Raw genomic sequence first — 18,522 nt, forward strand, 5'->3', positions numbered from 1 at the left:
CCCTGCACCTTAGGCCTGCATCCCAGCTCTTGCATGTGTAAATAAATAAAATCAATCTTAAAAAAAAAATACAACCCTTTAATTTTGAAAAACATGAGTCTAAGTGTTAGACACTTGGGCTGGCAGGGCAATGCCTAGGGAAAACTAAACAACCAACTATACCCAGGGCCCAAGAAACATTTGCCAGAGCCAGTAAAGCCAAGAGAGAGGCAAAAATGCCCAGAGGAGGAAAAGGGTATCCCCTGTAAACCCAAACCTGCAGGCAAGTGATAGAGCCTGAGATAAGGGGTTGTCTTATAGGCAAGAAATTATTTCTTGAATTTCAATTCATTTATTTGGTTAAAAATAATTATTGGGGGCCCTCCCAGGTGGTGCAGCAGGTTAAAGCACAGCACTAAGAAGCTCAAGTCCCTTCAATATTAGTTCAATCCCCACCCTGGAGGTGACTCACATGGTGCAGCAGACCTCTCCTGACCCGCCCGCTGCTCCCCTCAGCAGTATACTTTGTCGATCTGCCTGTTCTGCTCCCCACTCTGTCTCTGGTGAATCCTCTCACCACCGCTGTACCTCTGACCTGTACCCCAGTTCTGTATGCATAAATAAGTAACTGTTTAAAAAAATAATTTTTGGAGGGCCTCCCTGGTGGCACAAGGGTTTAAATCTCAGCACTATGAAGTTTTGGCAGCCACTGTAGCATGAGTTCCATCCCCAGCCAAGTTGCTGACCCACATGTCACAACAGACCTCTCCTGTCTTAGCCGCTGTTCTCATCAGCAGTGTATTTCAGAGGATCTTCCTGTTCTGCTCCCCACTCTGTCTCTGGTGAGTCCTCATCTCCTCCTTCCCCATGCACCTCCAGCCTACACCAGCTCTGTTATGCATAAATAAATAAAATAAATATTTTTTAAATAATAATTAATTGTATGCCTTATGTGCCACTAGAATGTATAATACTCTACACCCTATTCCACTGGAGGGGGAGAGGAGTTTTCCCCACTAACAAGCAATGGTCTATTCCCTGCAGAAAAGTCCAACAATTCAACTCAATCCTAACTCTATCTTCCTGGAGATACAATCAGATTTCCCGGTTACCTGTTCAGTCTCACAAGACTGTCCCCTCACCTGACTTCAGATGTCAATTGCCAGCCAGGTTATTACCTGTTCATCTGACCAACCAGGTAAACATTTATGGTTTCACAAATCCCCTCCTTGGGTTTAATTAATTTGCTGGAGGGGCTCACAGACCTACTTAGTAGATCCTGGTCTAATAAAGAAAGATATGTCTATTACAGAAAGATATGCCGGGAATAGGCAGAGAGAAGTCATGTATAGGGCCAGCTATGGGAAGAGGTGGGGAACTTCTGTGCCCTCTTCAAGAGTGATCCTCTCTGCAAAGTTCTACATGTTCACCAACCCCAAAGACCTCTCAGTCTCATTCTTTGGTGTTTTAGAGATGCTTCATTACCTAGGCATGATGGCCACTGGTAATTCATTCAAACTTCAGCTCTCCTCCCCTCTCTGCAGGTCAAGGGGGTGGAACTAAAAGTTCCAAGTCACTAATCTTGAAGTTGGTTCTCCTAGCAACCTTCCGAGAGGTCCAAAAGTCACCTCATTAACATAACAAAACACACCTTTGTAACTTGAAACGCAAACTTAGGAAATTCCATGGATTTGGGGAGTTCTGTGCCAGAAGGGAGGATGAAGACCAAATAAATATATATGTCTTAGTCTGGAGCATGATTGATTAAATCCGCAGGTCTCGGTGGCGAAAAGGGCAAAGTCCCAGCTCTTCTGGCGCTAAGCATCAACCTAAGTCATCCAGATCCTAGCTTTTTTTTTTTTACATTTTATTCTTTAACGGATCCAGATGTTCTTCCCATAATTCCACACATTCCTTCTTACTCCATCCCCCTTTCTGCCACCCTTTCTTCCTTGCAGAAAGTCATTTCTACTTATTTGCAAAGAGATTTTAAAGTTTGTTCATCTGAAGTATATTAGGCCCCACAGATTTCTGCTTTTGGTTGCAACAGAACATGCAAGTCTGTGTAACATGTGCTTGCTTCACTTTCTTCTGTTTTATATTCAGCCTGACATGCAGGAAATATGTCTTGGAGCAGGATGTTTATATGTATATACCTTGGGTAGATACTATTTGATGGGCAATGTAGACATAATCAATCACTCAACAAATATTTATGGAGACATTCCTGAACTTATAAAACAATGTCCTTGTTCTCAAGAAGCTTCCTGAGTGAGGGGCAACTCAGAGAAGATGGGGCGGTGGTCCTACCTTCTCCCTGCAGTAATCCAAGAAGGAAAGGAAAGCTTTTCAAGGACAGGAAGATCATCTCCTCTAGTAATCTGTTACAATTACAAAGTCCAACTGAGCTCATTTTAAAGATCGAATTGGTTTATTCAACAATTCAAGATGTGGGCAGCTCAGCACCCAGCAAGTAGAAAGGAACTGCAAGAAGCTGTATAAAACAGAAGTTTTATAGTCAGAAGGTGGGATAAGATTATTAGCAAAAGGAAAGAAAGATTATTGCAGATAAGATCCTCCGGATCTTATCATGCAGAGTGCCTTCCTAGTCCTGCCCAGGGAACTCCAGATGGATTAGTTTAAATTTCTACTTTTGGCAGAAGCTGAATTTGCAATTAGGTTGGTATTAAGTCTTGGTGGGACTTGGCATGAGCAACTCCATTTTGGGCCTATTGCTCTTTTCAAACTAGTCCAAAGTCAAAATCCATAGTGAATAGTTTCACAGTGGTGTGTGTGTGTGTGAGAGAGAGAGAGAAAGAGAGGGATGCAAGAACAGGACTAGTAGGTACCTAGAGAAACTTTTCATCTTCCTGATGGATATGTCACTAGTTTTGAGCAGGATGAAAATAAGGTCAACTCTAGATAAAACCAACTCCAGGGAAGGTGGCTGTCTGAGAGTCCTTTCCTCCTTTGTTCCTCTTTCTCTTGAAGTGAGATTTCTTTCTTCCATCACCTCAGTCAGGGCAGACTTCCAGCTTTCTGTTCCTAGGAGACTGTTACCGAGGCCCCACTATAGCACCTGCTCCTTGGTTTTCCATCTCAGTTGTAATCCCAGTGGGCTTCCCATCACCAAATCACTCATGTGCCATTACCATAGTCCAGTGTTCTTCCCCCCACCCCCATTTTTGATCCCATTCCACACTCCACTGCTGTAAAATGTCTCTGGTATATAGTTGTTCATTATTGTTATTATTTTCTCCCCTGGTCCTTTATACTCCTGCTGTGAGTGAAACCATCCAATATTTTTCCTTTTGCCTACTGGCTTATTTCACTGAGCATGATCCTTCCAGCTCCATCCATGTTGCTGCAAAAGACATGTGTTTATCTTCTCTGATTGTTGAGTAATATTCCACTGTGTATATGTACCACCTCTTTTTAATCTAGTCATCTACTTTTGAGCATTTGAGTTGATTCCATGTCTTTCCTATTGTAAATAAAGCAGCAGTAAACATGAGGGTGCAGATATCTTTTTGAATCAGTGTTTTTGTGTCTTTGGGGTAGATACCTAGGAATGGGATTGCTGGGTCATATGGAAGCTCCATTTTTAGCAGTTTGAGAAACCTCCAAACAGTTTTCTATAGTGGTTGTACTAGTTTCCATTCCCACCAGCAGTGCAGGAGAGTTCCTTTTCCTCCACCTCCTCGCCAACATCTGTTGTTGCTAGTTGTTTGAAGATGAGCCATTCTCGCTAGGGATCTACCAGTCTTTTTATTGCCATTGAACTATGAGTGGAACAAAGTAGCTGGAGAAACTATAAAACATGGAATGTAGGTGGGCTCAAGAGGAACACACAGCAGAGGGCCACAGAGAGACAGGTGGAGAAGAAGGCCTTGCTTGCTTCTTGGCTTTGGACTTGCACCAGGGACTTGGGGAGCGTGAAAGGAGACACCCTCCAAGTTCTTGCTATTGTGCTTTGGCCACCACCAAATTTAGCCTCTTCTCTGACTCAGATTCTTTGGCATTGATGGTGACTTTTAGCACATCAGATAAATTACAGTAAGTCCTCACTTGACCGGATAGAGTTTTGGAAACCGCAGCTTTAAGCGAAACAACATATAATGAAACAAGTCCCCAAGTAATAGCACATGTTCACCATCAGCTTGCATCGTTTCTTTTTTTTTTTCATCAGTGTTATAAAAAGATGGCATTGGATGAAATGACATTATTCAAGAAACTTCTATGTTTCTTGCTAGTTGGCCAATGCGAAAAGAGCTACAGAGTATCTAAACTCTCAGATTTATGTTCTCAGATGTCTTCTCTGAACCCATACAGCCTCTAAAGATAATGTCCCAACCTATGTCCTCTCATCTAAAGAATAACTCTCAAAGGAAGGAATGTCAGGCCAGAGTGAGAAGGTGGGAGCTATGTTAGAAGTGGAGAGAAATTCACCTTATACTATTGAGTATCAATGGTCCTCCACAGAAAACGTGCTCCACAACAAAATCAGTGACTTTCTCACAAGCCTTCTTCTGCAGAAAGATAAAACATTAACATATACTTCCAGTAGCATTTATACTTTACAAACATTCTGCCATGATTTAAGTTGATTAGCATTCCATAATGCTTCTCTATATGTTTCCAACAAAATAACCTCAGAGTTTTAAAAGTTATAAGAAAATGTTGGGGAAAATAACCTTAGGGTTTATATATCAACGCTTTTGCTTTTAAACTAAGAACATATAATTTTTCTTTAACTTCTTAAGCCATCATTGAGTAACAGAGATTAAAAAATCATATTTCTGGCTTTTTATCACAGATTTTGTTTTGAGTCATTTAAGACAGAAACAGAAAATATCATCTTGACCAAAAGAATGTGATTTTTTTAAATAAATAAATTGTTAGCAAAGTGTGGATCTTTGTCATGTAGAATTACCAGGAAAGCGTTTACCCAAGGTATTAGTAACCTATTAGTTCTATTAGGGCCGCTCTAACTCTGGCTTAAAACAAAAGAAACCATTTTCTCCTAGTTCTGGAGGATAGCAATCTAAAATAACATTGTTGGCAGGATCCTGCTACCTTTGAAAACTGTAGGGCTGGCCTTCCTTGCCTGTTCTAACATCTTGTAGTTTGCTGGCGATGCTTGACATTCCCCAGTGTATAGTTACACACTCTAATCTCAGCCTTCATCATCCCATGATGTTCCCCCGTGGCTCTATCTTCATCGGGCCCAATTGTATAGGATTTAATGTTCACCCTGTTCTATAAGCTCTCCTTTAATGTAATTAATGATATTGTAAGAAGGTGGACCCCAGGAAAGGGGGAAGTTCCAGGTTCCATGCCCCACCCAGAAGGAGGGTGGGGCTGAGAAGGGAAGAGAAGGAATCTGAAGAAGAAGGAAGCAGGATGGAGAAGGAAGTGAGAAGGAGACCTGAGGAAGCCACATGGAACAGCAAGCATGTGGTGAAGAAACCGTGCTTGTTTCTTGGCCCTGGGCTGGTTGAAAGAGATGTGGGTGAGAGACCCATGGGGAGGTTCACTATGGCAGCTTTTTTTTTTATATTATTTTTTTTATTTTACAAAAGTTTATTTTTACATCATTTTGTACATTTTTCCCCCATCTCAATTGTAATCCCCGTGGGTTTCCCATCACCAAGTCACCCGTGTGCCATCACCATAATCCCGTGCACTTCCCTCCCCACCCCCTCACCCCCGTTTTTGATCCCATTCCCCACTCCACCCTCGCAAAATGTCTCTGCTATATGGCTGTTCATTATTTTTGTTATTTTCTCACCTGGTCCATTATACTCCCGCTATGAGCGAAACCATCCGGTATTTTTCTTTCTCTTTCTGGCTTATCTCACTAAGCATGACCTTTTCCAGCTCCATCCAAGTTGCTGCAAAAGACATGTGTTTCTCTTTTTTGGTTGCTGGGTAATATTCCATTGTATATATGTACCACATCTTTTTAATCCAGTCATCTACTTTTGGGCATTTGGGCTGATTCCATGTTTTTCCAATTGTAAATAAAGCAGCAATAAACATGGGGGTACAGGTATCTGTTTCAATCAGTGTTTTTGTGTCTTTTGGATAGATACCTAGGAGTGGGATTGCTGGGTCGTAGGAAAGCTCCATGTTTAGCAGTTTGAGGAAACTCCAAACAGTTTTCCATCACTATGGCAGCTTTTATATTGACTTTGATTTTGCTCTTTTCCTCCCAAACTTGTCTGGCCATTTCTGACCATTTTTTATGGGTCCCGGCCAGAAGGTGCTTTCGGCTTATGGCAGGATTTCAGGCCTTGCTTTGGAACAATCCTTTTTGGGTGGACTTTTGCCCACTTCAGGTGTTTTATTTAGAAATTATATTATTTGTCTTCTGTGTTGTATACTCACTGTATTAAAGTTCCTTTTCATTAAAGTCTTATATGTTTTGTCTTGATGCAGCAGATGGCAGAACCAATTTAGGGGTTCTGGGGTGTCCCTCTCCCTGCGCTGTAACAATATCACCAACGATCCTTTTGGCAAATAAGCTCACATCTCTAGGTCCTGAGAAATAGGACTTGCACACATATTTCTACAGGAACACAACTCAACCCATAATATCTGGGATCTGCAATTTCATTTGCTTTGGGGCAAGATTGGGTACTTGATTTAGATCTATGATCCACTTATAGAGCTGGGCTACCTGGAATAGGCCATTGAAACTTTAGGGTGTTCTGAGGTCACTGAATCAAGAATATGAGCCTTCTGAAGCTGAAATTCAGCTTTGCCATCTAGCCAGGTGTATGATTTTGGGTTAAGCACTTAATATTTGTGAGTCTTGGTATCAAAGGGGATAAAAAAAAATGCTTACTTTTTCAGAACCTTAGAACCTCCAAGTATTATGGAGTATAAAAGCATCTAGAATTGTTGTTTAATGTGAATATATTTTTTAATTATTTAAACCAGTGATATTGCTTGTAAAATTAAATATTGAATATGAAAAGTCTATTGTAATCTCTAAGCCGCTCACACATTAAGATATTACATTTAAGGAATACTATCCCGTGTCCTGCAAATACTGATGTTCCTTCCAAAATACCTACCATTCATCTTAAATTTCATTTGTGCAAAAAAAAGGCATTCCACTCTCTTTTCTTCCTTTAGCCTTTCAAATTCCCCACTAACTCTTTTACTTCTCCTCTATTGCTTCCCTCAAGATGCCTTTTCCACCCAAGGGCATTCCCAAGACAGCCCAGGATTCAAAGGCTGCGGAGAGCTCACCCAGATTAGCTAACACTGGTAACCCACCCTCTCAGGGCCTGACACCCGTTACACTCCCTCCCCTCCCACCTAGACATCAGAGTAGCTGTGCTGGATGGATCCATGAACCCTGAAGCTGCATCCCTCCTCAATTCTGCCTGGAGTTTTCTGGAAAGCTGAGGAAACATACTCAACTGGGCATGCCAGCAGCACACCGTGAGAAAGGTCAAAGAGGAGGCAGGGTTGCCAGGTACACCCCCCCTGAGTCTCTCTTCCTTTGCAAGGACAGCTCTGAAACCTTCCACCCACAGGATCCCCAGCAGGGCTGAGCCCCAGGTGACCATATTAGTCAATAGCTCATCAGCAAACCCTTTAATTGACTTTTCATCCTCCCTCTCATGGTGTCCTCCATCCTGCTTTCTCATGAACTCTCCCAGCTAAGCTAACTGGACTCCAGGAGTTAGCTCAGGCCTGGGAACCCAAAGTGAGACAGAATCCGACAGATTTCTACTCTCTGAGCCTTTCTACAGGAATCATTCCATTTGAAATTTTAGCAATTCGATTCAGACTGTAGACTAGCAAAACTGAACAATGCAGAGTCCTGTCTCAGGTATAAGGACCTGGGAATTTTAATTTCACTATGAACATCTGGGCTCTCTTCTCTCTCTTATTTCCACTTTCCTGTGCGTTGACTTTATTCAAAAGATCTTTCAAAATGGTAGTCTCTGTGGCCTCCTAACATAAAATAGGAAAAAGCCAAAGTTAAATTCTACCTTTTTTAAAAAATCTTTGACTGGTTTGTTTGTTTATATATTTATTGTGTGCCCTAGAGAAACAAGACTCATGAAAGATGATTCTTCTCCTTTACCTCAGGAATATCTCACCCATTTTTGCTTTTGTTTTTTACTTTATTTAAAGATTTACTTATTTAAATTTGCATACTGTTCTGGGGTACAGGCCAGAGGTGCAGGGGGTGGTGAGAGCATTTCTCAGAGACAGAGTGGGGAGCAGACAGACCAACTGACAAAGTCCACTGCTGAGGGGAGCAGCACACAAGTCAGGAGAGGTCTGCTGGGCCATGTGGGTCACCTCACTCGCCCAGGAATTAAACTCATGCTGAAGTGGCTTTAGCTTCGTAGTGCTGTGCTTTAACCTGCTGCACCATCAGGGGGGGCCCTGTTTTTGTTTTTTAAAATTTACTTATGCATATAAGAACTGGGGTGTAGGCCAGAGATGCAGAGGTGGGGAGGAAGAAAGAAGGGTGAGAGGATTCACCAGAGACAAGCGTGGGGAGCAGAACTGGTGGATCTAGTGAAATACACTGCTGAGGGGAGCAGCGGGTGAGACCGGAGAGATCTGCTGCACCGTGTGGGTCAGTTCCCTGGCTGGGGATCAAGCTCATGCTGCAGTGACTGCAGATAGATTCATAGTGCTAAGATTTAATTTCTGCGCCACCAGAGAGGCCCCTCACCCACTTTGGGGAAGGATGAAAATAAGATCAGTTTTTGGGCAATTTTGAATGAAAGGGAAAAATGTTCTTGTGAGTTTCCAAAAGCCTAGACAAGACTTCTTGGACAGGCCATCCCTACACTTAGAATCAGGAAAAAGGGTTCAGCTTCAAATAAATCACACGGCTGCTGGTGTATGTGTGTGTGTGTGTGTGTGTGTGTGTGTGTGAGTGTGTGTGTGTGTGCGTGGTGGGGGGAACAGGAGCCAAGAAAGCAATAGAAGCAGATGCTTTATATACATATATATGAGTGTTATACACATAGTAATCTGCATACATCTATTCATCCAGCATTCACTAGACATGTTTCTATGTGCTAAGCACCAAAAAGACAAAGTTGAATTAAGGGGAAAAAACTACTCTCAAGATATTCAGTTCAGTGAAAGAGAAAAATAGAAAAACAAAACAAAACATTAAGAGCCCAATAGAAGGCCTGTCTGGTGGCAAAAGGGGTTAGCACGCAGCACTATGAAACTATCCGCAGCCACTGCAGCATGAGTTCGATCCCAGCCAGGGAGCTGATCCACACGGCACAGCAGAACTCTCCTGTCTCACCCGCTGCTCCCCTCAGCAGTGTATCTCTCTCGATCCACCTATTCTGCTCCCTACTCTGTCACTGATGAATCTTCTCATGTCCCCACCCCTAGCCTGTATGAATAAATAAATTCTTGTATGAATAAATAAATAAATCTTTTTTAAAAAGGAATCCAATAGAGTACAATTTTAACCTATGCACTATGGAAAATGTTGCCTGGTCTAAGGCATCCTGTTATCGCAGCATCAACCAGAGGCTGGCAAACTTTTTCCACAAAAGACCAGATAGTAATTATTTCCTGCTCTGTGGGTGAAAACTGTCTCTGTGGCAAAAGCTCCTCTTTGCCCTTTTACTCTACCAGCAGCCACAGACAGCATGAAAACACATGTGACTGGCCGTGCCCTAATAAAGCTTTATTCAAGGAAACCACGTGTGGAATTTCATGAAATGGCCTCGTGTCATGGAATACTTCCTTCTTTCGATCTTTTTCAATCGTTCACAAATGGAAAGAGTCTTAAAATGGTTCTTAGGTTGCCACTATACAAAAACAGGAGGAGGCTGCACCTTGGTCCATCCCTCACTGAGGTATACAGCCATAGGCTTAGCCTTTCTCATGTATGCTCCACACTGCAGCCAGAGGACGTCTTGAAAAACTAAATCTTATGTCACACATCTGTCTCAATGACTTTTCTTTGCCTTTGGGATACATTCCAAATGTCTTAATAATTATTCACAAGGCTCTTGGCAATTCCCTGCTGAACCATTTCGTTTCCTCCAACGAGTCATGCATACCTTCTCCCGGCCCCCATGCTACTTAACCTAAATAATTCCTAAGCATCCTTCTACTTCCTCCTCCAGGAAGCCCTCCCTAAACTCTCTCCCATGCCCAGGTTGGGTGTTCTGCACAGTTTTGATGTCAACAGGTATTACTTCACATCACAGCTCTTCTTATGTATTATAATTTTACACCATTATGATTATATTTATGATTCTCTATTTGCTAGGCTTTATCTCTAAGCTTGATGAACATACCCTTTTATCTGTTTCTCACTCATATCTACTTTCTAATTTGGGGTCTGACACAAAAGAGATAATCTACAAATATAAGTTAATAATATGGGGGGGTGATCTGAGGAAGGGCCACAGAGGAAGTGCTCCATGATTTTATAACAAGATGGTCCCCAGGGAAAGAAGGGGGGGTTCCACATTCCCTGCTCCACCCAAAGAAGGGTGGAGAAGCAGGGAAGAGAAGCTGGAGAGGAGACTGAGGAAAGAAGGAGGGAGAGCCTGTAGGAGACCTGGAGGAGACCTGGAGGTGGCAGCTAGAGCAGAGAGATGTGTGAAGAAGCTGTGCCTGCTTTTTGGTCCAGACTGGTTGAAACAGATGTGGGTGAGAGACCCATGGGGAGCTTAACTACGGCAGCGTTTATTTTGATATTGATTTTGTTTCTTCTGTCCCAAATCTGCCCCTGGGTCCTCACGGGGAGGTGCCTCAGTGGCCCTGCTTAGGGCCAATCCTGTTTGGCTGGCCATTTACCCACAGGGGATGAGTAACTTCCAGTGGTTGAATTGGAAACTATTTTATCTTTTCTTTCCCTTCTCCTCTTTATTGCAAACTAATTGTATAAATAATACAGTTCCTTTCCATTAAAGGTCTTAAGCACTAGTGTATGTTTATTCTTGGTGCTGCGACTGGCAGAACCTATTTAGCGCAGGCAGGTTTGGGGTTCCTAGAGAACCCTTTACCCTGCCCTGTAACAAGCTGAGTCTTAAGAGGTACGAGCAGTAGCTTACAGTTTTGCTTGATAGGCATTTTCAAGCCCAATGACAGCTAGAATAGTCATGGAGGTGGGAGAGAGAGTGTGAGGAATTCCAGGTATGTGGTGTGGCTAGAAGATTTGCCTGCCAGCTGGGAAATGATGTCAAAAGAGAAATAACCTGAGCACTTGTAGGCCAAGACTGGAATTTAGTCTTAACTCTTCAGGTAATAAGGAGCCTTGGAAAGACATAGTTTGTTGGGTTCACATTTTTGAAAGTTCACTTAGAGCTCATTGCTCATGTAGCTACTCTAGATGTAATTAAAGTGTCTGGGAAAAAGTAGACAATATCATTTTGGCAGTAGAGTTGACTGGAGTGTGATGCCAACCTCACATTAGGAAATAAGTTTGGAGACTGCAAGAGCAATACATATAAGAATAAGGACCACATAAATTAAGGGGATGTTAGTAGAAACTTGGTAGAAGTACATATTTCAAAGGGGAAAGGCCAGGTTTGAAACACAGTATCAGAGGGCTCAGTCCATGTTTACATAGTCTGATTTACTAGTACACTGGTAGCTATTTAAATTCAGATTTAAGCTAATTAAAATTTAAAATTCAGTTCATTGGTCTTCCTACCTACATTTCATGTGTGAAATGCTACTGCACTGGGCAATGCAGAACTTTGGAGAAAGTTCTATTGAACAAGGCTATGTCAACTATAATTGAAGTGGCAGCGAAGGTCAAGATTTCCTAGCCAGTTTCCCCCAAAATTAAAAGTAGAAATACTGTATGACCCAGAAGTTCTACTGCTTGATATATATCTATAAGAACTGAAAGCAGGAACTAGTACAGCCATTTGTATACAGATATTCATAGCAGTAGCAGGCACAATAGACAAAATGTGGAAACAATCTAAGAGCCCATTAACAGGAGACAGAAGCAATAAAATGTGATGGAAACATACAATGGAATATTATTTGACCATAAAAAGAATGGAATTTTGATATCTATTTTTAAAATATTTATTTATTTATGCATACAAAAACTGGGGTACAAGCCCCAGGTATATGGCAGTGAGGAGATTCACCAGAGGCAGAGTGGGGGAAAGACAGGCAAACTGAGTGAAGTACACTCCTGAGGGGAGCAGTGTGCAGGACAGGAGAGATCTGCCATGCCATGTTGGTCACGTCCCTGGGCAGGGACCCAACTCAGCTATAGTGGCTGTGGATAGCTTCATAGTGCTGTGCCCTATGCCACCAGGGAGGCCCTTGGAATTTTGACTTCTATTCTAACATTAATAGACCATGAAAACATGTCCATTTTCACTTGAAAACAAGTGAAATAAGTCAGACGTAGAACGACAAATACCTTATGATTCTACAAATTTATAAAGGCAGAAAGTCAATCACCAGGGACTGTGCAAAAAAGGGAAGGGGATTTATTGTTAAATGGGCTCGAACTTCTGTTAGGAATAATAAAAACATCTTGGCTCTTCCGTAGTGGTGATGGTTATATAATATTGTGACTGTATTCAATGCCACTGAATCGTACACTTAACAAGTGGTTAAAATAAGAAATACTTCATTACATATGCTTTTATGATAAAGAAGAAGATTGATTTCCCAGAGAGAATATACAAAACAGGAAGAGGAGAAAGTTCAGAAGAAACAGAATGAAGTAGAAAATGAAGTCATCAAGAAGAGTCAGTTCTTGAATAGAAATGCAGAACAGGAAAAATATGAAGCCTTATCATCAAAGACCTTAGAAGCTGTCTTAGGGAAAGTCCAGTTGTGCCACCTTATGTTGTCTTAAATTCTTACTATTCAGAAATAAAAAAACAATAATAAAGGATCCCTAAATTTTTTTTGAACATTTATTTATGCATACCAAACTGGGATACAGGCCAAAGGCACAGGGGTGGCAAGAGGACTCACCAGAGTCAGAGTGGGGAGCAGAACAGGCAGACTGACAAAATTCACTGCTGAGGGGAGCAGTGGGCAGGTCAGGAGAGGTCTGCTGTGCCATGTAGATCACCTCACCGAACTCATGCTGAAATGGCTTCAGCTTCTTAGTGCTGTGCTTTAACCCGCTGTGCCACCAGTAAGGTTCCATTCCTAAATTTCAAAAGAAAGAAATATAGAGGAGATTCAGGAAGCCAGAGAGCAAGTGAAAAGCAAAAGGAATGTTATCAATGATGCCAAGGTGGGAAAGGAAAAGTAAGTTTCTCCCCCACACTGTTTCCTACATAAACCCCCAAGGGAGAGGTACAACTCCCCCCCCACCACCACCACCACCAAGGAGGACAGGGTATTTGCCGCTCCTTCCAACTTTCCTTGAAATTAATGCCCAAGAATTAAATATCTTTCCTCCACTTCTCTCTTCCACTCCCCTCTGCAAGCTTTCTAAGACACTGTCAAGCACACAACTCATCACTTTCCCTTTTTTACATGTTTGTGGACATGTCCTCCGGTCTGACATCATTTCTCTCACAGTACACTGTGACAGGTTAAAAATACAACTTTAAAAGGAACAGAAAGGAACATAGGAAGATGGCAACAGGCCACATTGTTCTCCAATCTCCCCTTAACCCATGAAAACAGAAAGGACAGGTAGAAAGGGAAACCAAAACCCCAGGCAAAGCTCGGAGACAGAATAACCCCCATGAATCCCAGACTGCAGATCACTGGGGACAAACCACCAACGGTCTGAGTCGTGTGGTATCAGCACCTGTTTCTGAGGAAGAAGGAAATTACTGGATGGTGGCTGATAGACCTGGGAACAGAAAGAGCCCAAAGTGGCAAGAGCCTTTTGCTGGTGAAAAAGAGATGGGTTAGTTTTCTGGTCCAAGCAAGAGCAAGGAGGTGAAGATTTTAAAATATGAGGCTAGTGGTTACTCTCGGTGGGAGTGAAGAGGTTGTCATCAGGGACTTTGTGGGCGCTGATCAAGGTCTATTGCTTAACCTGGGAGGCAGATGCCAGTCTATTCACTGTACAAGAATGCACTCATCTATACATTTCTTTCCTTTGTTTTCCAGGACCTGTATTCTTTGTTACAATAAAAATCTATCTCAAAAAGGCAAGGACACACACATCTCTGAGATAAAACCCTTCTTTTCCACCCAGTATAGTTTTCCTGAATCATATTACTTATTAACAGAGCAGGAAGAGCTTTCGTAAAAAGAGCAGTTTGCAGTCACAGCACAGTCTAAATAAATAGTTCTGCTAACAATGGTAACATTAGTTGCTCAAAAGATACTACAAGGGATTTTCTGTGTCACAGATGCCCATGTAACCAATTTCTAGGGCAAAATCTGCCAGTTTATGGATGCCTGGATGGCAGTGTTTCTCAAGTGTGTTCCTTAGACACCCTGATTCACCATAATCTTGCATACAACAGAGAATGCTGGGCCCTGACCAGAGCTTTGGGTTCAGCAATTGGGATTGAGAACAATGTCAGAAATCCACCTGAGATTTATTTAAGGACACAGAAGCTCTATCCATTGAGCATGAGGTACAGTGGTGGCAATTCTACCTGTGTCTTCCTGGTCAAAGAACTGAAGCTAAGAAACTACACTGGTATCTAAACCACTATCTGCAATAACTATAATGGTCCATTTTCAAGGATAAGTGCCTAGAAATTTTGTTATTAGTGTTTGATGTGGTAATGGCTTCAGGACATGCTCCTCTTTCTTCCTAACCAGGAAGATAAAACAGAGAATGTTATTTCTACGTGGGCAGCTACTGAATTACAATATAAAAGCCTTGACTCCTAAACCTGTCTTTTTCAAACCCTAAAATGTAAAGCTTATATATTCTCTAAGTCCAGTGCAGCGACCACTGTGCTGTGTTCATCTGGCCCACCCCAAATAGAGGCACAATTAAACTTTAAATGTTCCAAAGGCTTTCTGGACCTGTGAAGAGTGTTCTTCATTTCTCTACTCCTACAATTTTTCCTTCTGAAGATTTTAATATCAAATTTCCACAAAACTTTAATAGTATTGGGAGTTATGTAATTTTATGGAGATTGGCAAATCTGTATTTTGAAATTGAAAATGAAGACTCTTAGAGAAGATTGTAATGCTGAATTTATACACATATACATCTTGTGTGTGCATATCCGTATGTGTGTGTGTGTGTATCTGTGTGTGTGTGAATAGGAATTTAGAGCTTGTTCTGTGAAATGGCAGGATAAAGAGTAGGAAGATAAGAAACCCCCATCCAGGCATTAGGTACCGTAGTAGCAATTCTAGCTGTAGCAATGGGAAATAACTGGATGAAGTCCAAAGTCATACACTTGCCTCTGGCCCTCCGTCTTTAGTGCTGGAAGGGATTACATGGAGGGACCTGGTAAATGAGATTCTTGAGCCCTAGGATTCTGACTCTTTAGACTGGGGTGAAGCTCAGGAATCTGCATTTTTTACAAACTCCTTAGGTGAGTCTGCCCCAGGCAGTCAGCTGTCATCTTCTAAGACCACTCACAACCACACGACAATAGTATCCTGGGGTCTAGCAAGTGGTGGGATTTGGACAGCCATCCAAAACAAGGTGAAGGGACTCCCTGGTGGCACAAGGGGTTAAGTCTCAGCACTGTGAAGCTATTGGCAACCACTGAAGCATGAGTTCGAACCCTGGCCAGGGAGCTGACCCACATGACTCAGTAGACCTCTCCTGTCTCTCCTGCTGCTTTCCTCAGCAGTGTACTTCATTCAACGTGCCAGTTCTGCTCCCCACTCTGTCAATGCTCTCACTCCCCTCCCCACCCCATCCTTCCACACTTTGGCCTACATCCCAGCTCTTGTATGCATAAAGAAGAAAAAAGAACAAGGTAAGAGCAGCTAGTAGGTTTGAGGGTTCAGGTTGAAAGACTACCATAATAAATTACTGCAAGCCAGGTAGCTGAAAAAACAGAAAATTATTCTACCACTGATCTAGAGGCCAAATATCTGACATCACGGTGATAGTAGGGCTTTGCTCCCTCCAGAGGCTCTAGGGGGGATTTTGTTTCTTGTCTCTGCCAGATTCCAGTGGCTGTCTGCATTCCTTGGCTTGCTCATTTCAACCTTTGCTTCTGTCTTCATGTGGCCTTTTCCTATTCTCTGTGTGTCTTTTTGCTGGCTGTCTCTAAGGACACAGGTCATTGGATTTACTGCCTACCCAGACAATCCAGAAAGATCACATTTCAATATTCTTCATTGCATCTGTAACGACCCTTTTCTATGTAAGGCCGCAACCAGAGGTTCTGGAGATTAGGACAAAGAGCTGTATTTTGTGTACCACCATTCAGCCAACTATACAGACCAATCCTGGGACTAATAATTGTTTTATGCCACTGTCAGAGCAAGGGAAAGTAGACAGTGATTGGTGCGAGTGCTAGAGAAAATTCTAGTGCCCAAGGTCAGGAGGGTGCTGACTTAAGAACTAGCCAGGTATTGGACACTAACAAGGGAGCATGTTAGAGTAGATGAGCAGCAGAGCTAACGTTATTACTTTAAACTTCTGGGTCAAAAATTCTACAATCTATGAACCAGGACATGTCTGTGCTCCTACTTTGGAACAAAGTTAAGTTGCTGCTAGTAGATATCTGGGGGTGTTGGGAAGTTTAGAGGTTAACAGTCAGGATGACAAAAAACTGCAAAACACAATCACACAAAGATGCACAGTCACAAATAGCTTCCACTTATGGAACACCTATATATGCCTGGCACTCCACATTTATCATTGTCTCTTTTCATCATAACCTTGCACAACAGGTATTACAACAAGCTTCCTCATTTGGGAAAATGGGCTTTTAAATATTAACATTATGTAGCTAGGAAGTGGCAGTTAGAATTTAAACCCAAATTTCTCTGACCCCAAAACCTATTGTCTTTCTGTTGAAACATGCTGTCTCCTCAAATTTTAGCATCTTATCTTCCAAAACCTCCTTCTTTCTTTAGACTTTTTTCCTCTACCTCCTTATCCTGGGATTCATTAGATGTCTAGTCAAATGTCAAAATGATAAAACATCTGTTTCTCTACCAAATACCCTATATTAAAAATATATAACTTGGCTATGGCAGAATGATAAATATTGCAAAGTTTTCTAAAACATAATCACAGGTGTGGATCCCGATTGTGAATTCTTGCTCCTTGTGGCTGTGCTGTGTTCATCTACTTCTACTCACGCAAACGGGAAGCTTTAGCAGACATTTTGTGCCCAGACCCAAGTTCTTGGCTCATTTCTTTTTTATATCAATATTTTTAAGATTTATTTGTTTATTTGTGCATGCAGAACTGGGGTACAAGCCAGAGGTGCAGGGGTGGAGAGAGGATTCACCAGAGACAGAGTGGGGAGCAGAACAGGTTGATAGACAAAGTGCACTGCTGAGGGGAGCAGCAGGTTGGTAAGGATCACCTCCCAGGCTGGGGATCGAACATGCACTGCAGTGGCTGCCGTTAGCTTACAGTGCTGCTTTCTAACCTGTTGCACCACCAGGGAGGGCCTCTGGGCTCATTTCTAATTAAGATGCAAGTCTACAATGACTGTGTATGTTGTATCACCTTTCCCCCACATCCCTCCCTACCATGCATGCTGCCACTGAGATTCTATAGGTGGTGATAGACAAGAAATTACGGCGCTAGCCTCTACCATATCAATTCACAATATGGACCTAGATCAAGGAAGCTGCTAATACAGTATGACTCTCACCCAACCAGGAACTGATGTCTTTTGAGTACCACCTAATCTGCCCTAATGATAGAGTTCTATTATAGAGCTTCAATAAATGTATGGGAACTAGGTCATGGAGACTTAACTAGCTTCAAAGCAAAAATCGAAATATTTCTGCGACTAGGGTAGGGTCTCACAATACTTTAAGCTCATTCTGTTTCACAAGGCTGAATATCATGGAGTCCCAGCCTGAACTGACACTCTTTTTTTCTGACCATTCATAGCAAGGACTATATGAGTTGTTGGCAATTATTATCACATTGGGCCTAATATTTTCCAACAGGACTTGAACTGTGGTAATCTTCAACACCCAGTGAGTACCAGTCCAGCAATTATTTTGTACAATTCTCTGAGACTGGAACTGCAAATGATGGCACTTCATAAACACACATTTCCTCACATTCCTGCCGGGATTCTTTTTCCTGCTGTCTCTTTTCCAGCGATCTTCAGTTTTAAGGACCCATAAATAATTGCACCAATACAGATGTCAGTTTGACAATAACTTAGTAATATATTTTCTTGACCATATAAAGTCACAACACACACACACATACAAAATTAAAAATATTTTACAGTAGGTCTGAGTTGTCGTGTTTGCTTTCAGCCTGAGAACTTGCTAGGAAACTGAAATTGCCAAGTATTGGTGCTGGGGAGAGAAGCATTGGTTGGGAGCAAGACGTCATCGAGGGAAGTGTGTGCTTCTTCGGATTACAGTTTGGCGGGTTAGGAACCCCAGATCAGACCTAGGTTAGCCTTGATTAACTAACTGCCCTTGGGTGCCTCTGGACGGGGG

The sequence above is a fragment of the Condylura cristata genome, unplaced genomic scaffold (genome assembly GCF_000260355.1).
Source record: "Condylura cristata isolate star-nosed mole 26May11 unplaced genomic scaffold, ConCri1.0 scaffold00037, whole genome shotgun sequence".
Taxonomy (NCBI): domain Eukaryota; kingdom Metazoa; phylum Chordata; class Mammalia; order Eulipotyphla; family Talpidae; genus Condylura; species Condylura cristata.